Raw genomic sequence first — 18,830 nt, forward strand, 5'->3', positions numbered from 1 at the left:
CTTTTTTGCCCCAAATATCTAAAACCAAGTGACGTATTGTCAGTGGTGTAGAGTAGGACATTCCTAAATGTCCTCAGGAAAGCAGGCAAACAGATAAAAAGTGTAAATTGTAAAACCATAGATAAATGATGAAAAAATATTATTGTAACATAAGAAAAAAATCTCAAAGATTTTGTGAACAGAAAAAGAGAATCATCCTATTCTCTTACATTGAAATTGTGATCAATACTAATTATTATAGTGTTTTGTCAATATTAAGGAACTAAATTGAAAAGAACAATTTATTTGTAAGCTTAGTTATTAATTTGAACATTCTTTAGCTTTTTCATGTAATCTTGTATTCTATCACATTTATTATAGGAAGGTATATATTTAAGTTAAATGTTTTTAATAGATATCACAGATTTCTTTACACCCAAAATCATGACAGCCGAGGATTATATACTTGAAAGTATTTTATGATCATATATTTGAAAATTTAAAAAGTAATCTCTGTAAAATATAATATTGTTTCTTTTGTGTTTGGTAAGGTTTGAAAATGTGTAGTTAATGTGGGCACTTGAATAATGTTAAATTTTGGAAATCTTTGGATAAAACCAATTAATTGCAGGCAAGTAGCTTGGGTAGTTTAATGATGTATCCTAATGGTCCAGTTTTGTGATTTTGCACATCTTCTGAATATTTAACTATTTGAATGATGTCTTCCTAGTTTCAGCATGACAAGGGAAACAAAATGAGGCTATTTTGGTTTTAGCACAATTTGTCTTTTGCCAGAAAAGGGCAGAGTAAATTCTCCTGATAGCATCATGGGCACAGTATGTAAAGGTTTCATGATATTAGTACAATTTAACATTCTCTATACATTCAAAGAATAGAAATAATGACCAATTAGAGTCAAAATCCTAATGACAAGATTAGTTTTTTATTAAAGATAATTTTATTTAATCCTATTTAATGAACAGAGGAAGCATGTTTCAGTTAAGCATTTTTTGGTTAAACTAAACATTAAATTTATATATAACATGGAACTTTCTAAGGCTCTGCTACTTGACTAAAAGAGCCAAACTCATCTTCTTCATACTCTTACCTAAGATTCAAAACTTATGAAAATTATAGGTATGCTATATAACATTTGTTTCGTAATAGTTACATCTTTTTTACCACCATTGCAGGATCATAGATATGAGAGGGATTTAGAGAGAATTTAATACAATCTCAACACAAATTTAAACATATATACACAAGAACTGCTTGACCAATTCTAGTCATGAATACCCTCCTACTTTTAGACAATGAGATGCATTGTTAAGAATATCTAATTGTTTGAAATTATATATTTACATTGTTTAAATATTTGCCTCCCTGTAAATAGTTTATTGTTGATCTTATTCTATATATGTAAGGGAGAAGAAATAGGCCCCTCTTACACATGAGATATCTTGAAATATTTTAAGACAAATTTTGTTTTATTATATCTTTTACTTGGGTTAAATACCCCCATCTTCAAAGTATACTCTGTGGATCAGACATATTATTAGCATGACTAGAAAGCTTGACAAAAATGCAAAAAATTTGATCTCAGTAATACTAATTAGAACCCACTTCTCAAGATCTCTAGGTGGTTTATATGCACATTATTGCTTGAGAACCATGGTCCTAAATTAATCTTCATATGTATGTCATATTCTGTTGAACTTCCTAAATTCCAGTTATGAACACACACACACACACACACACACATTCCTTTTTTAAAAAAATTTTGTTTAGGTGTAATTTTTGTATCGTTAAAAGCACAGATCTTAAGTGTACAGTAAAATCAACTTTGATAAATCCATACGCCCATGAAACTCAAGCTTCCATATTCAATATATAGAATGATTCCATCACCAGGTAAAGGTCCTCTGCTTCTCAGGTGACCATTGAACTTATTTGTCACTAAAAGCTAGATTTGACTGTTATAAACTTCATATAAATAAAATCATTCAGTATATACTAATTTGTGCTAATTTTTTTAACCCAACATAATGTTCTTGATATTCATCGATGTTGCTGTATATATGAGTAATTTGGTCATTTCCATTGCTCGGTGATGTTTCATTGTATAAATATGACACAGTTTGTTTATGCACTCACCTGTTGATGGATACCTGGGCTTTTTTTAGTTCTTGGCTATTATAAATAAAGCTGCTATAACTATTCTTGTGCAGCATGCTTTGTGAACATATGGTTTCATTTCTCTTAGGTAAATAACTAGGAATAGAATCACTGTGCCAGTGTAAATGTACATTTAATTTTCCAGTGTATTATTATGAAAATATTCAAGTATAGAGAAAATTTGAAAAAAAGTTTGCAGCGAACATCAATATCCACCACCTAGATTCTAACATTAATATTTTATAATACTTGTTTTATCACATTTCTATCCATTTAGTCATGTTTCTATCCATGCATCTGTCCATTTAAATTGTTAATACATTTCAAAGTAAATTGAAGACATAAATTCAGTTCTCCTTCAAAACTTCAGCACATACATCACTAAATAGAGTTAACTCTTTATTTACAATTTTTCTTTTGATATAAAATTTACTTAAACTTAAACGTGTATGTACATTTTTTGAATTTTGACATGTACCTCTATCTATGTATTCTGAACACTTGCCACGTTAATAATGCTCCAGAAAATATTCTCATGCTTATTTTCAATCAAACTCCTTTGGCATCCTAGCTAATGTAACCACTTATGTATTTTTCCCAGTTCAATTAGTTTATCTAGTTCTAGAAATTCAAATGAATGGAACCTTACAGTTGTGTAACGATTTTGTGACTGGCTTTATTCATTTTAATTTCAGGATTCCTTATATTGTGTTTGTCAGTGGTTTGTTCCTTTTTATGGCTAACATTTTGTTATATGAATAAAATAAATTTTTAGTGATTTTTTCTACTGATGGAAACCTAGTATTTCCAGTTATTGGCTATTATGAGTAATGTTTCTAAGATTTCCATGTACTAGTTTTTGCATGAACATATTTTCATTTTTCCTGAGAATACATCTAGAATTCTTAAGTCAAAGGTAAGTATATGTGCAGTTTTTTTTTTTTTTAGAAACTGCTAGAACATTCTAAAGTGGTTGCAAAATTTTACTTTCTCAGAAACAATTTGAGGGATCAGTTGTTCCACATCCTTACTAACATTTGGTGTTGTCAGTCTGTTTTATTTTTGTGTCTGATGTGAACAATGAATTGAGGTTCAATTCCTTTCAAAATGAATATCCAGTTTTTCCAGCACCATTTGTTAAAGAGACATTTTTTTTTCACCTTTGGATTGCTTTGGCTCCTTTGTTGAAAATCATTTGACCACATAAATGCATGACTTTATCTTGGCTGATTGATAAGCACGTTAAAATCGTCATTGATATTGGCAACATTATGAACAACAACCACACTAATCATAGCAGAAAATAAACATTTATTAGATTTTTCTTATTGAGTCATCTTGTTATCTTTTTAATCCCCACAATTGTATGAAGTAGGTGCTATTTTTACCCTTATTTTATTAATAACAATAATGAGTTTTGGAAATTAACTTGCTCAATGACACACACCCCAAGTTCCTCACCACTGTATTAAATTACCTCAAAAATTTAGAAAAAGCAATAGAAATTTCTTTCCAATTGACAATAACCTATAGTAAACAAAACATTAAGTATATTATCTAATTAGCTATGAATTTGCTGAACTCAAATATTTTCCAAAAAAAAAACTCAGTAAAAATTTTCAAACACGGATCAATTCAAAATATATCTGTATTTGTCTGATCTCATCAACATGAGATAATAAACTATTACTAATAATGTAACATTTTCTATAATGTATAATGTGATTTTGTGTTATCGAATCTAACCCTCTTGACTCATGCATTGGTTTAAAAAAAGCATCTATCTTGGAATACGAGCATTATTCTTCAAACACTGCAAACAATTTGTGATATGGAATATAATGAAGGTACAGTCCTACAGGCATATCTTGGACATATTGCAAGCTCGGTTCCAGACCACCCCTATAAAGTGAACATCTAAATAAAGTGAGTCACACAAACGTTTTGATTTCCTAGTGCATATACACTGTTCTGTAGTCTATTAAGTGTGCCGTAGCATTATGTCTAAAACAAGCACGTACCTTAATTAAAAAATACTTTATTGCTAAAAAATGCTAACCAATGTTACCGGGTGGCGTGCATTGTGTCACAATAGCCTCAATCGAGGAGGTCAATGGAATATCTGGACCTGGACCAAATCCTGGTCTTGGTCCTCACAGTAGCAAGCAAAGAATTGCAGACTACCACTTGAGGCGTAAATACAAAGCAAAGTTTATTTAAGCATAGATACACCCTCAGAGAGAGAGAGCAGGCTGTTTCTGCGAAGTGAAACCAGCATTCCTGTACAGGCTTAAGGGCATTTTTAAGGAGCATTTTGTGGGGAGGTGGAGGGAATGACAGGGGTCATTAATTGATTGACAGTCCCGAGCTATGTGATAAGTTCACTACTGCACATGCTCTCACCCTTGATTCGCTAAGAAATGCCCATGGGGTAGGGATGGGGGATCACATGTAGATTTTATTATAATGATGGTATAATGAGTTTGGGTTTACTATAGGTTATACACCTGTCTGGTCTGGGCATGCACAGCCCAGGGACGTTCCCTTGTGTTGCTCTGCCTCCTCTTTATCAGGATAAGTTTGCCCACCATATGGCCATAGTTTCACCCATTCTGGTTGGGGTAAGGGGAGGGTACCCAGATGGTTGGGGTGTAACGTAGCTGCTCCCCTCTTGTCTTTCGCCACAGTTGTCTTCTTGCTGCTAAAGTTAGGGGAGGGTCCCCAGATGGTCGGGGTGTGACTCAACTACTCCCTCTTTTCTTTTCACCGCTGCCACCTTCTTGCTGCTAAAGTCTAACTACCTAACACCATGATCTGAGCCCTCAGCGAGTTGTAACCTTTTTGCTGGTGGAAGGTCTTACCTAGATGTTAATGGCTATTCACTGATCAGGCTGGTGGCTGCTGAAGGCTGAAGTGCCTGTGGCAGTTTCTTAAAATAAGACAACAGTGAAATTTGCTGCATTGATTGACTCCACAGAGTAGAACGTTTTTTCAAAACTGGAGTCAGTCCTCTCAACCCCTGCCACTGCTTTATCCACTAACTTTGTATAATATACTACATCCCTTGTTGTCATTTCAACAATCTTCAGAGCATCTTCACCAGGAGTAGTTTTCATCTCAAGAAACTACTTTCTTTGCTCATCTATAAGAAGCAACTCTTCATTCAAGTTCTATAATGAGATTACAGAAATCAGTCATATCTTCAGCTTCCACTTCTAATTCAACTTCTCTTGCTATTTCCAGCACATCTGCAGTTAGTTCCTCGACGGATGTCTTGAATCACTCAAAGTCATTTATGAGGGTTGGAATCAGCTTCTTCTAAACTCCCGTTAATGTTGATATTTTGACCTCTTCCTGTAAGCCACAACTGTTCTTAATGGCATATAGAATGGTGAATCCTTTCCAGAAGGTTTCAATTGACTTTGCCCAGATCCATCAGAGGAATCACTATCTAAGGCAGTTATAGCCTTACAAAATATATTTCTTAAATAATATGACTTGAAATGTGAAACGACTCCTTGATCCATGGGCTGCAAAATGGATGTTGTGTTAGCAGGTATGAAAACCGCATTAATATCACTATACATCTCTGTCAGAGCTCTTGGGTGACCAGGTACATTGTCAGTCAGAAGTAATATTTGACAGAAATCCTTTTTTCTGAGCAGTAGCTCTCAACAGTTGCCCTAAAATTTTTAGTAAACCATGTTGTAAACTGATGTGCTGTCATCAGGGCTTTGTTGTTCCATTTATAGAGCCCAGGCAGCATATTTAGAATAATACTGAAGGGCCGTAAGAGTTGCAGAATGGTAAATGAACATTGGCTTCAACTTAAAGAAACAACTGCATTATCCCTCAGTAAGAGAGTTAGGCTGTCCTTTGAAGCTTTGAAGCTAGGCATTGACTTCTCCTCTCTAATTATAAAAGTCCTAGATAGCATCTTCTTCCAGTATCTAGTCTTGGTATCAAAGGTTTACTTGTTTTATAAAATAAATTCCATAGTATTGCCTCTTTTTTCAATAATGTGGGATAGTTTATAGTTTAGGAAATATTTTTTCTTTAAAGATTTAGACAAAATGATTATTAAAATTATCTAACCCTAAGGACTTATAAAGGAAATGCTGATACATTTGCATTTTTCTATGGTTATTGTTTAATTTTATTCAATCATTTATATTTTCTCAGAATAAACAAGGTGTTCAGAATGGTTTCTTATTAAATTAATCATTACATTCTCTTTTTAAAAATATTTTTTGACACTGCATTCCTTTTATATAATTTTATTGATTTGTTTTTTCAGTTTCTTTTACCATTTCAGTTATTTATTTATTGGTTTATTTATTTACGTACTTATTTTAGTGGTAAGATTTGTCTGAAGTTTGCCTATATTAACTTCTTAACAATTAAGACTAATGTTTAATTTTTATTTCAATAACACTATTTTATTAATATTCCATAGATTAGTATTTTTGTTTTTCCTTTTAATTTTTATTTCAAATTTAGTTAACCATGCATTTTGCATGGTTAATTATTTCATCTTAATTATTTTTGTGAATAATCTAGCATGCTTCTCCATTATTTCTATTTGCTTGTCCTCTTCTTAATGCTGGATAATCTTTTTATGTTTATGCCAAGTCCTGATTAAATTTCTGCAGGATTATTTCTATTTCCTTTTAGTTATTTTTACTTCTGTGTGTGACTCAACCTAATCCATTTTAATATTACCCTCTCTATTTTTTCTTAACATCCTTTTCTTTTTTTTATGGTCTACTTTAACGGTATCCTCCTGCTTTACAGACACCATTTCCCTTCACATGTATTTGAGACACTAAGTTCTATGCTTTTTTCTTATTTTCTGTAATACATATTTTTTGTTATAAACTTCTCTAGGTGCTTAGAATTGCTTTGCTTTTTCTTACTGCTACAGTATATTTTTTAATTTGCCTTATGTTAGCTCATTATATGGATATATACTTGAATATGTATATTGATGTAATATATAATATACTATCTATATATACCTATATATATCTATATATCTAACTTAATATAATATCTATTCTGACCCAGTCTTTCTAGAAGAGAGTGTGAGGATTACCCTTACTAAACTTAGTTTTAGTCAAATGCTCTTTCTCAGGTCAATAGCAATGGAGACATGGAAGAGTGCAGGTCCCAAAGCAATAACTGGCTATGTAGTTTCTTGATAGTGTTGGTACCTTTCACTTCACTCTTTTAAAAAAGTGGTGGGCTTCCCTGGTGGTGCAGTGGTTGAGAGTCCACCTGCTGATGCAGGGGATGCGGGTTCGTGCCCGGATCTGGGAGGATCCCACAGCCATGGACCGGCTGGGCCTGTGAGCCATGGATGCTGGGCCTGCGCGACCAGGGCCTGTGTTCTGAAATGGGAGAGGCCACAACAGTGAGAGGCCCACGTACCTCAAAAAAAAAAAAAAAAAAAAAGTGGTCATCGTTCTGCGCTCATTCTTTTGGCAAATTTGTATTCATTTTTCAAGTGTCTTTGCTTGAATAATTCTTTGCCAACATTAATGAGGCACACAGCTGTAATATATCCCTTCACTGTTCTTTTGTACTGTTTTTTTATATAACTCACTAGTTTTTTTTGAATTTTATTTTATTTATTTTTTTATACAGCAGGTTCTTATTAGTTATCCATTTTATACATATTAGTGTATATATGTCTATCCCAATCTCCCAATTCATCACACCATGCCCCCTGCCATTTTCCCCCCTTGTTGTCCATACGTTTCTTCTCTACATCTGTATCTCTATTTCTGCCCTGCAAACTGATTCATCTGTACCATTTTTCTAGGTTCCACATATATGGATTAATATATGATATTTGTTTTTCTCTTTCTGAAGTACATCACTCTGTATGACACCCACTATATCCAATCACGTCTCTACAAATGACCCAATTTTGTTCCTTTTTATGACTGAGTAATATTCCATTGTATATATGTACCATATCTTTTTTATCCATTCATTTGTCGATAGGCATTTAGGTTTCTTCCATAACCTGGCTATTGTAAATAGTGCTGCAATGAATATTGGGGTGCATGTGTCTTTCTGAATTATGGTTTTCTCTGGGTATATGCCCAGTAGTATGATTGCTGGGTCATATGGTAATTCTATTTTTAGTTTTTTAAGGAAACTCCATACTGTTCTCCATAGTGGCTGTATCAACTTACATTCCCACCAACAGGGCAAGAGGGTTCCCTTTTCTCCACACCCTCTCCAGCATTTGTTGTTCATAGATTTTCTGATGATGCCCATTCTAACTGGTGTGAGGTGATACCTCATTAGAGTTTTGATTTGCATTTCTCTAATAATTAGTGATGTTGAGCAGCTATTCATGTGCTTCTTGGCCATCTGTATGTCTTCTTTGGAGAAATATCTATTTAGGCCTTCTGCTCATTTTTTGATTGGGTTGTTTTTTTTTTTTTAATATTGAGCTGCACAAACTGTTTATATATTTTGGAGATAAATCCTTTGTCCGTTGATTTGTTTGAAAATATTTTCTCCCATTCTGAGGGTTGTCTTTTCATCTTGTTTGTAGTTTCCTTTGCTTTGTAAAAGCTTTTAAGTTTCATTAGGTCCCATTTGTTTATTTTTGTTTTTATTTCCATTACTCTAGAAGGTGGATCAAAAAAGACCTTGCTGTGATTTATGTCTAAGAGTGTTCTGCCTATGTTTTCCTCTAAGAGTTTTATAGTGTCTGGTCTTACATTTAGGTTTCTAATCCATTTTCAGTTTATTTTTGTGTATGGTGTTAGGGAGTGCTCTAATTTCATTCTTTTACATGTAGTTGTCCAGTTTTCCCAGCACCACTTATTGAAGAGGCTGTCTTTTCTCCACTGTATATTCTTGTCTCCTTTATCAAAGATAAGGTGACCATATGTGCATGAGTTTATCTCTGGGCTTTCTTTTCTGTTCCATTGATCTACATTTCTGTTTTGTGCCAGTGCCATATTGTCTTGATTATGGTAGCTTTGTAGTATAGTCTGAAGTCAGGGAGTCTGATTCATCCAACTCCGTTTTTTTTTCCCTCAAGACCGCTTTGGCTATTCACGGTCTTTTGTGTCTCCATACAAATTTTAAGAGTTTTTTGTTCTAGTTCTGTAAAAAATGCCATTGATAATTTGATAAGGATTGCATTGAATCTGTAGATTGCTCTGGGTAATATAGTCATTTTCACAATACTTATTCTTCCAATCCAAGAACATGGTATATCTCTCCAGCTGTTTGTATCAGCTTTAATTCCTTTCATCAATGTCTTATAGTTTTCTGCCTACAGGTCTTTTGTCTCCCTAGGTAGGGTTATTCCTAGGTACATTATTCTTTTTGTTGTAATGGTAAATGGGAGTGTTTCCTTAATTTCTCTCTCAGATTTTTCATCATTAGTGTATAGGAATGCAAGAGTCTTCTGTGTATTAATTTTCTATTGTGCAACTTTAACAAGTTCATTGATTGGCTCTAGTAGTTTTCTGGTGGCATCTTTAGGATTCTCTATGTATAGTATCATGTCATCTGCAAATAGTGACAGTTTTACTTCTTCTTTTCCAATTTGTATTCCTTTTATTTATTTTTCTTCTCTGACTGCTGTGGCTAGGACTTCCAAAACTATGTTGAATAATAGTGGTGAGAGTGGACATCCTTGTCTTGTTCCTGATCTTAGAGGAAATGTTTTCAGTTTTTCACCATTGAGAATGATGTTTGTTGTGGGTTTGTCATATATGGCCTTTTTTATGTTGAGGTATCTTCCTTATTCCCACTTTCTGGAGAGCTTTTGCCATAAATGCTTGCTGAATTTTGTCAAAAGCTTTTTCTGCATCTATTGAGATGATCCTATGGTTTTCCTTCTTCAATTTGTTAATATGGTGTCATTGATTGATTTGCATATATTGAAGAATCCTTGCATCCCTGGGATAAATCCCACTTTATCATGGTGTATGATCCTTTTAATGTGTTGTTGGATTCTGTTTGCTAGTATTTTGTTGAGGATTTTTGCATCTATAATCATATGTGATATTGGTCTGTAATTTTCTTTTTTTTGTAGTATCTTTGTCTGGTTTTGGTATCAGGGTGATGGTGGCCTAATAGAATGAGTTTGGGAATGTTCCTTCCTCTGCAATTTTTTTGGAAGAGTTTGAGAGGGATGGGTGTTAGCTCTTCTCTAAATGTTTGATAGAATTCACCTGTGAAGCCATTTGGTCCTGGACATTTGTTTGTTGGAAGATTTTTAATCATTGTTTCAATTTCATTACTTGTGATTTGTCTGTTCATATTTTCTATTTCTTCCTGGTTCAGTCTTGGAAAGTTATACATTTCTAAGTATTTGTCCATTTCTTCCAGGTTGTCCATTTTATTGGCATAGAGTTGCTTGTAGTAATCTCTTAGGTTGTTTTGTATTTCTGTGGTGTCTGTTGTAACTTCTCCTTTTTCATTTCTAATTTTATTGATGATTCCTCTCCCTATTTTTCTTTATGAGTCTGTCTAATGGTTTATAAATTTTGTGTATCTTCTCAAAGAACCAGCTTTTAGTTTTTTTGATCTTTGTTATTGTTTCCTTCATTTGTATTTCATTTATTTCTCCTCTGATCTTTATGATTTATTTCCTTCTACTAACTTTGGGTTTTTCTTGTTATTCTTTCTCTAGTTCCTTTAGGTGTAAGTTTAGATATTTATTTGAGATTTTTCTTGTTTCTTGTATATTACTCATTAGTTTTTAAATAAAGAAGTTATTTATTTGTGAGTTCCCCAGATTGGTTGTAGGCAATTTGAAGAGCAGGCCTAATCTAGTTCAATAGGCAAGGTGCAGTAGCAAACAGAATGAAGGACTTACATAGCAGCTCACTAATGTAGATGAGGTTTCAGTAGGGGCACTGCATCCTGGAAAGATGTGTGTCTACCACAAATGAGAAGTGTGGGAAAACATCTATCAGGAAACAGAATAATTGAGATGCTATGGAGGATGAGTAGTATTTAAAGGTCTAGTTATAGTCAATCTCCTATATGCCTGAAGAATACTCACTTGAAGGGCTGTGTGAACTACTGTACTGAAATGTTCCTCATTGTGTAAACACTCAGTTCTGTAACCATGATTCTTTAAAACTACTTCTCTTCCTCTGCCACTTTTTCTCTTTCTTCTTATTTTACATCACGTTCTGAGTGTAAAACAGAATAGACAAGGGGATTTGGGATATTGGCAAGAAAATGCAATTATGTATTATGATTTTACCTACACTCAATTACATTATGAATTGCTGTATTGGAAGTAATAGAAACAGGTCTGCTATTTAGAAATGCATATTTTATGAACACTACTTGTTAAAGTTAAATTAATTATTCACAACAATATTTAAAAATAATATTTTGACAGGGATTACAAATGCACCACCTTGTGAACTGTGAAGAATATATTTCAGTTTCCATAATTATCCTAATGAGAATTATTATAATGGAGTTAACTCCTGGAAGAATTAGACATGAAAACTTGCCAACACTGCATCAATCATAATTTTAACTTTAAGCCTGTAAAATTCTCTTTATAATATATAACAGTGAAACTTTTTTAGCTCTAGGGTTGAAAATGAACTCTGGCTGCTAAGTCATACAGCTTAAATTAAAAACAAGATTTAACTATAATTAGCAAATTCCAGATTTGTTTCTAAGCTATTTTGCATGACTTAAAGAAAGAACCATTGTGTGGTGACTCTCTACACTCTCTTTTCTTTCTTTTTTTTTCTTTTTTTTTTTTGTGGTATGTGGGCTTCTCACTGTTGTGGCCTCTCCCGTTGTGGAGCACAGCCTCCAGATGCACAGCCTCAGTGTCCATGGCTCATGGGCCCAGCTGCTCTGCGGCAAGTGGGATCCTCCTAGACTGCAGCACGAACCCGTGTCCCCTGCATCGGCAGGTGGACTCTCAACCACTGTGCCACCAGGGAAGCCCCTCTTACCCAGACTGATTGCATAAGTAACCTACTCTCCACTTGACTGAGTCTTTATAGTCATTGAACAATCAAGTAGAAACAACCCAGCTATTTTCATTATGTCCTGTATTTAGAGGTAGAAGTACCAGGAACAAAGGAAAAAATAAACATTGTTAGTAGACAAATGAAGAGAAAAAGCAGCAAAGAAAATAACACTCTTTTTAAAAATCATCTTATCATCCCCTAGACCTTAATTTATACTTTGTTAAAAATTAAAGGCAAAATCTCAAGGTTTATGGATTTCTTATCATCATAATTTTTAATACTATTTATTATCATTCTAGACATTTCAAACAGGAAAAGAAAAAAGAGAATAAGATATAGTTCATGCTCCACAGCACATGTTTCAGAGAGGAAAGAAAACACGTAATCAAATACATTCAAAACAAAATGGCTAAAGCAGAAACTAACACAGCATTGTAAAGCAATTATGCTCCAATAAAGATGTTAAAAAAAAACCCCAAATATAATAATAATGAAAAAGTGTGAAGTGGTGCAAGATTACCAAAACATGACACAAAGACAAAAAGTGAGCAAATGCTCTTGGAGAAATGGTACCAGTATAACTGCTTGACACAGGATTGGCACAAACCTTAAGTTTGTAAAAAGTGAAATATCTGGCTCCTCTCTCGTGCCCCCCTCTGACCCCTCCCCCGCCAGCCTCTTGCTCCTTCCTTTCATTAAACAAACAGAAGATCCTGAAACCTGGACACTGTGCTAGCTGCAGCTCAAGGAGGAGGAGGAGGAGGAGGCAGAGCGTGGGATGGGCACTAAGGGGAATCTGTGATCCCGCACTCCCTGCCCCATGCACGCGTGCACACACACACACTCACACACATGCACGCACACACACACACACTCTCGTACAAACAAACGCAAACACTCCCATGCCATGCGCTTGCCGGTTGGATCTCCCATGCAGGCGTAATGCAGCAGAGCCCGGGGAGCAGGTCTCTGACCACTGCTTGAATGCACCTCGCTGCAAGGAGCCAGACGGCCCAGTAGGGCACACGGGAGGAGGGTCTGCCGAGAGAGGTAGATGAAAGGCTCTTGGTGCTGCAGCCAGGAGTCAGTGCTGTGCCTCTGAAATGGGAGAGCCAAATTCAGGACACGGGTCCACAAGAGACCTCCCAGCTCCACATAATATCAAGCAGCAAAAATCTCCCAGAGATCTCCATCTCAACACGAGGACCCAGCTTCAGTCAACGACCAGCAAGCTACAGTGCTGGTCACCCTATGCCAAGAAACTAGCAAGACAGGAACACAACCCCACTCATTAGCAGAGAGGCTGCCTAAAAACATAATAAGGCCACAGGCACCCCAAAACACACCACCAGACGTGGACCTGTCCACCAGAAAGACAAGATCGAGCCTCAACCACCAGAACACAGGCACTAGTCCCCTCCACCAGGAAGCCTACACAACCTACTGAAACAATATTAGCCACTGGGGACAGACAACAAAAACAAACGGGAACTACGAATCTGCAGCCTGCAAAAAGGAGACCACAAACACAGTAAGATAAGCAAATGAGAAAACAGAAAAACACACAGCAGGTGAAGGAGCAAGATAAAAACCTACCAGACCTAACAAATGAAGAGGCAATAGGCAGTCTACCTGAAAAAGAATTCAGAATAATGATAGTAAAGATGATCCAAGATTCTATTTCCAAGATCCAAAATCTTGGAAATAGAATAGACAAAATGCAAGAAACAGTTAACAAGGACCTAGAAGAACTAAAGATGAATCAAGCATCCATTAAAAACACAATAAATGAAATGAAAAATACTCTAGATGGGATCAATAGCAGAATAACTGAGGCAGAAGAACGGATAAGTGAGGTGGAAGATAAAATACTGGAAATAACTGATGCAGAGCAAAATAAAGAAAAAAGAATGAAAAGAACAGAGGACAGTCTCAGAGACCTCTGGGACAACATGAAACGCACCAACATTCGAATTATAGGGGTTCCAGAAGAAGAAGAGAAAAGGAAAGGGACTGAGAAAATATTTGAAGAGATTATAGTTGAAAACTTCCTTAATATGGGAAAGGAAATAGTTAATCAAGTCCAGGAGGCACAGAGAGTCCCATACAGAATAAATCCAAGGAGAAATATGCCAAGACACATATTAATCAAACTGTCAAAAATTAAACACAAAGAAATCATATTAAAAGCAGCAAGGGAAAAACAACAAATAAAACACAAGGGAATCTCCATCAGGTTAACAGCTGATCTCTAAGCAGAAACTCTACAAGCCAGAAGGCAGTGGCAGGACATAATTAAAGTGATGAAGGAGGAAAATCTGCAACCAAGATTACTCTACCCAGAAATGATCTCATTCAGATTTGATGGAGAAATTAAAACCTTTACAGACAAGCAAAAGCTGAGAGAGTTCAGCACCACCAAACCAGCTTTACAACAAATGCTAAAGGAACTTCTCTAGGCAAGAAACACAACAGAAGGAAAAGACCTACAATAACGAACCCAAAGCAATTAAGGAAATGGGAATAGGAACATACATATCAATAATTACCTTAAATGTAAATGAATTAAATGCTCCCACCAAAAGACACAGATTGGCTGAATGGATACAAAAACAAGACCCATATGTATGCTGTCCACAAGAGACCCACTTCAGACCTAGAGACACATACAGACTGAAAGTAAGGGGATGGAAAAAATATTCCATGCAAATGGAAATCAAAAGAAAGTTGGAGTAGAAATTCCTATATCAGACAAAATAAACTTTAAAATAAAGACTATTAGATGAGACACATAAGGACAGTACATAATGATCAAGGGATCAATCCAAGAAGATATAACAATTATAAATATTTATGCACCCAACATAGGAGCACCTCAATACATAAGGCAAATACTAACATCCATTAAATGGGAAATTGGCAGTAACACAATCATAGTAGGGGACTTTAACACCCCACTTTCACCAATGGACAGATCATCCAAAATGAAAATAAATAAGGAAACACAAGCTTTAAATGATACATTAAACAAGATGGACTTAATTGATATTTATAGGACATTCCATCCAAAAACAACAGAATACACATTTTTCTCAACTGCTCATGGAACATTCTCCAGGATAGAACATATCTTGGGTCACAAATCAAGCCTTGGTAAATTTAAGAAAATTGAAATTGTATCAAGTATCTTTTCCGACCACAATGCTATGAGACTAGACATCAATTACAGGAAAAGATCTGTAAAAAATACAAACACATGGAGGCTAAACAATACACTACTCAATAACGAAGTGATCACTGAAGAAATCAAAGAGGAAATTTAAAAATACCTAGAAAGAAATGACAATGGAGACACTACGACACAAAAACTATGGGACGCAGCAAAAGCAGTTCTAAGGGGGAACTTATAGAAATACAATCCCACCTTAAGAAACAGGAAACATCTCGAGTAAACAACCTGACCCTGCACCTAAAGCAATTAGAGAAAGAAGAACAAAAAACCCCCAAAGTTAACAGAAGGAAGGAAATCATAAAGATATGATCAGAAATAAATGAAAAAGAAATGAAGGAAACGATAGCAAAGATCAATAAAACAAAAGCTGGTTCTTTGAGAAGATAAACAAAATTGATAAACAATTAGCCAAACTCATCAAGAAAAAAAGGGAGAAGACTCAAACAATAGAATTAGAAATGAAAAAGGAGAAGTAACAAATGACACTGCGGAAATACAAAAGATCATGAGAGATTACTACAAGGAACTCTATGCCATTAAACGGACAACCTGGAAGAAATGGACAAATTCTTGGAAAAGCACAACCTGCAAAGACAGAATCAGGAAGAAATAGAAAATATGAATAGACCAATCACAAGCACTGAAATTGAAACTGTGATTAAAAATCTTCCATCAAACAAAAGCCCAGGACCAGATGGCTTCACAGGCGAATTCTATCAAACATTTAGAGAAGAGCTAACACCTATACTTCTCAAACTCTTCCAAAATATAGCAGAGGGAGGAGAACACCCAAACTCATTCTACGAGGCCACCATCACCTTGATACAAAAACCAGGCAAGGATGTCAGAAAGAAAGAAAACTACAGGCGAATATCACTGATGAACATAGATGCAAAAATCCTCAACAAAATACTAGCAAACAGAATCCAACAGCACATTAAAAGGATCATACACCATGATCAAGTGGGGTTTATTCCAGGAATGCAAGGATTCTTCAATATATGCAAATCAATCAACGTGATACACCATATTAACAAATTGAAGAAGAAAAAACATGTGATCATCTCAATAGATGCAGAGAAAGCTTTCGACAAAATTCAACACCCATTTATGATAAAAATGCTGCAGAAAGTAGGCATAGAGGGAACTTTCCTCAACGTAATAAAGGCCGTATATGACAAACCCACAGCCAACATTGTCCTCAATAGTGAAAAACTGAAACCATTTCCACTAAGATCAGGAACAAGACAAGGTTGCCCACACTCACCACTCTTATTCAACTTAGCTTTGGAAGTTTTAGCCACAGCAATCAGAGAAGAAGAGGAAATAAAAGGAATCCAAATTGGAAAAGAAGAAGTAAAGCTGTCACTGTTTGCAGATGACATGATACTATACATAGAGAATCCTAAAGATGCTACCACAAAACTACTAGAGCTAATCAGTGAATTTGATAAAGTAGCAGGATACAAAACTAATGCACAGAAATCTCTGGCATTCTTGTACACAAATGATGAAAAATCTGAAAATGAAATCAAGAAAACACTCCCATTTACCACTGCAACAAAAAGAATAAAATATCTAGGAATAAACCTACCTAAGAAGAGAAAAGACCTGGATGCAGAAAATTATAAGACACTGATGAAAGAAATTAAAGATGATACAAATAGATGGAGAGATATACCATGCTCCTGGATTGGAAGAATCAATATTGTGAAAATGACTCTACTACCCAAAGCAATCTACAGATTCAATGCAATCCCTATCAAACTACCACTGTCATTTTTCACAGAACTAGAACAAAAAATTTCAAAATTTGTTTGGAAAAACAAAAGATCCTGAATAGCCAAAGCAATCTTGAGAACAAAAAACGGAGCTGGAGGAATCAGGCTCCCTGACTTCAGACTATACTACAAAGCTACAGTAATCAAGACAGTGTGGTACTGGCACAAAAACAGAAAGATAGATCAATGGAACAGGATAGAAAGCCCATAGATAAACCCACGCACATATGGTCACCTTATCTTTGATAAAGGAGGCAGGAATGTACAGTGGAGAAAGGACAGCCTCTTCAATAAGTGGTGCTGGGAAAACTGGACAGGGACATGTAAAAGTATGAGATTAGATCATTCCCTAACACCATACACAAAAATAAACTCAAAATGGATTAAAGACCTAAATGTAAGGCCAGAAACTATCAAACTCTTAGAGGAAAACATAGGCAGAACACTCTATGACATAAATCACAGCAAGATCCTTTTGGACCCACCTCCTAGAGGAATGGAAATAAAAACAAAGATAAACAAATGGGACCTATTGAAACTTCAAAGCTTTTGCACAGCAAAGGAAACCATAAACAAGACCAAAAGAGAACCCTCAGAATGGGAGAAAATATTTGCAAACGAAGCAACTGACAAAGGTTTAATCTCCAAAATTTATAAGCAACCCATGCAGCTCAATAGCAAAAAAACAAACAACCCAATCCAAAATTGGGCAGAAGACTTAAATAGGCATTTCTCCAAAGAAGATATACAGACTGCCAACAAACACATGAAAGAATGCTCAACATCATTAATCATTAGAGAAATGCAAATCAAAACTACAATGAGATATCATCTCACACCAGTCAGAATGGTCATCATCAAGAAATCTAGAAGCAATAAATGCTGGAGAGGGTGTGGAGAAAAGGGAACACTCTTGCACTACTGGTGGGAATGTGAATTGGTACAGCCACTATGGAGAACAGTATGGAGGTTCCTTAAAAAAAACTACAAATAGAACTACCATATGACCCAGCAATCTCACTACTAGGCATATACCCTGAGAAAACCATAATTCAAAAAGAGACATGTACCGAAATGTTCATTCCAGCTCTATTCACAATAGCCCGGAGATGGAAACAACCTAAGTGTCCATCATCGGATGAATGGATAAAGAAGATGTGGCACATATATACAATGGAATATTACTCAGCCATAAAAAGAAATGAAACTGAGCTATTTGTAATGAGGTGGATAGACCTAGAGTCTGTCATACAGAGTGAAGTAAGTCAGAAAGAGTAAGACAAATACCGTATGCTAACACATATATATGGAATATAAGAAAAAAAAATGTCATGAAGAACCTTGGGGTAAAACAGGAAGAAAGACACAGACCTACTTGAGAATGGACTTGAGGATATGGGGAGGGGGATGGTTAAGCTGCGACAAAGCGAGAGAGAGGCATGGACATATATACAGTACCAAACGTAAGGTAGATAGATAGTGGGAAGCAGCCGCATAGCACAAGGAGATCAGCTCGGTGCTTTGTGACTGCCTGGAGGGGTGGGATAGGGAGGGTGGGAGGGAGGGAGACGCAAGAGAGAAGGGATGTGGGAACAGCTGTATATGTATGACTGATTCACTTTGTTATAAAGCAGAAACTAATTAAAAAAAAAGTGAAATATCTGGAAAGTAAAA

The sequence above is a fragment of the Hyperoodon ampullatus genome (genome assembly GCF_949752795.1).
Source record: "Hyperoodon ampullatus genome assembly, chromosome: 1".
In the NCBI taxonomy this organism is placed as follows: Eukaryota; Metazoa; Chordata; class Mammalia; order Artiodactyla; family Ziphiidae; genus Hyperoodon; species Hyperoodon ampullatus.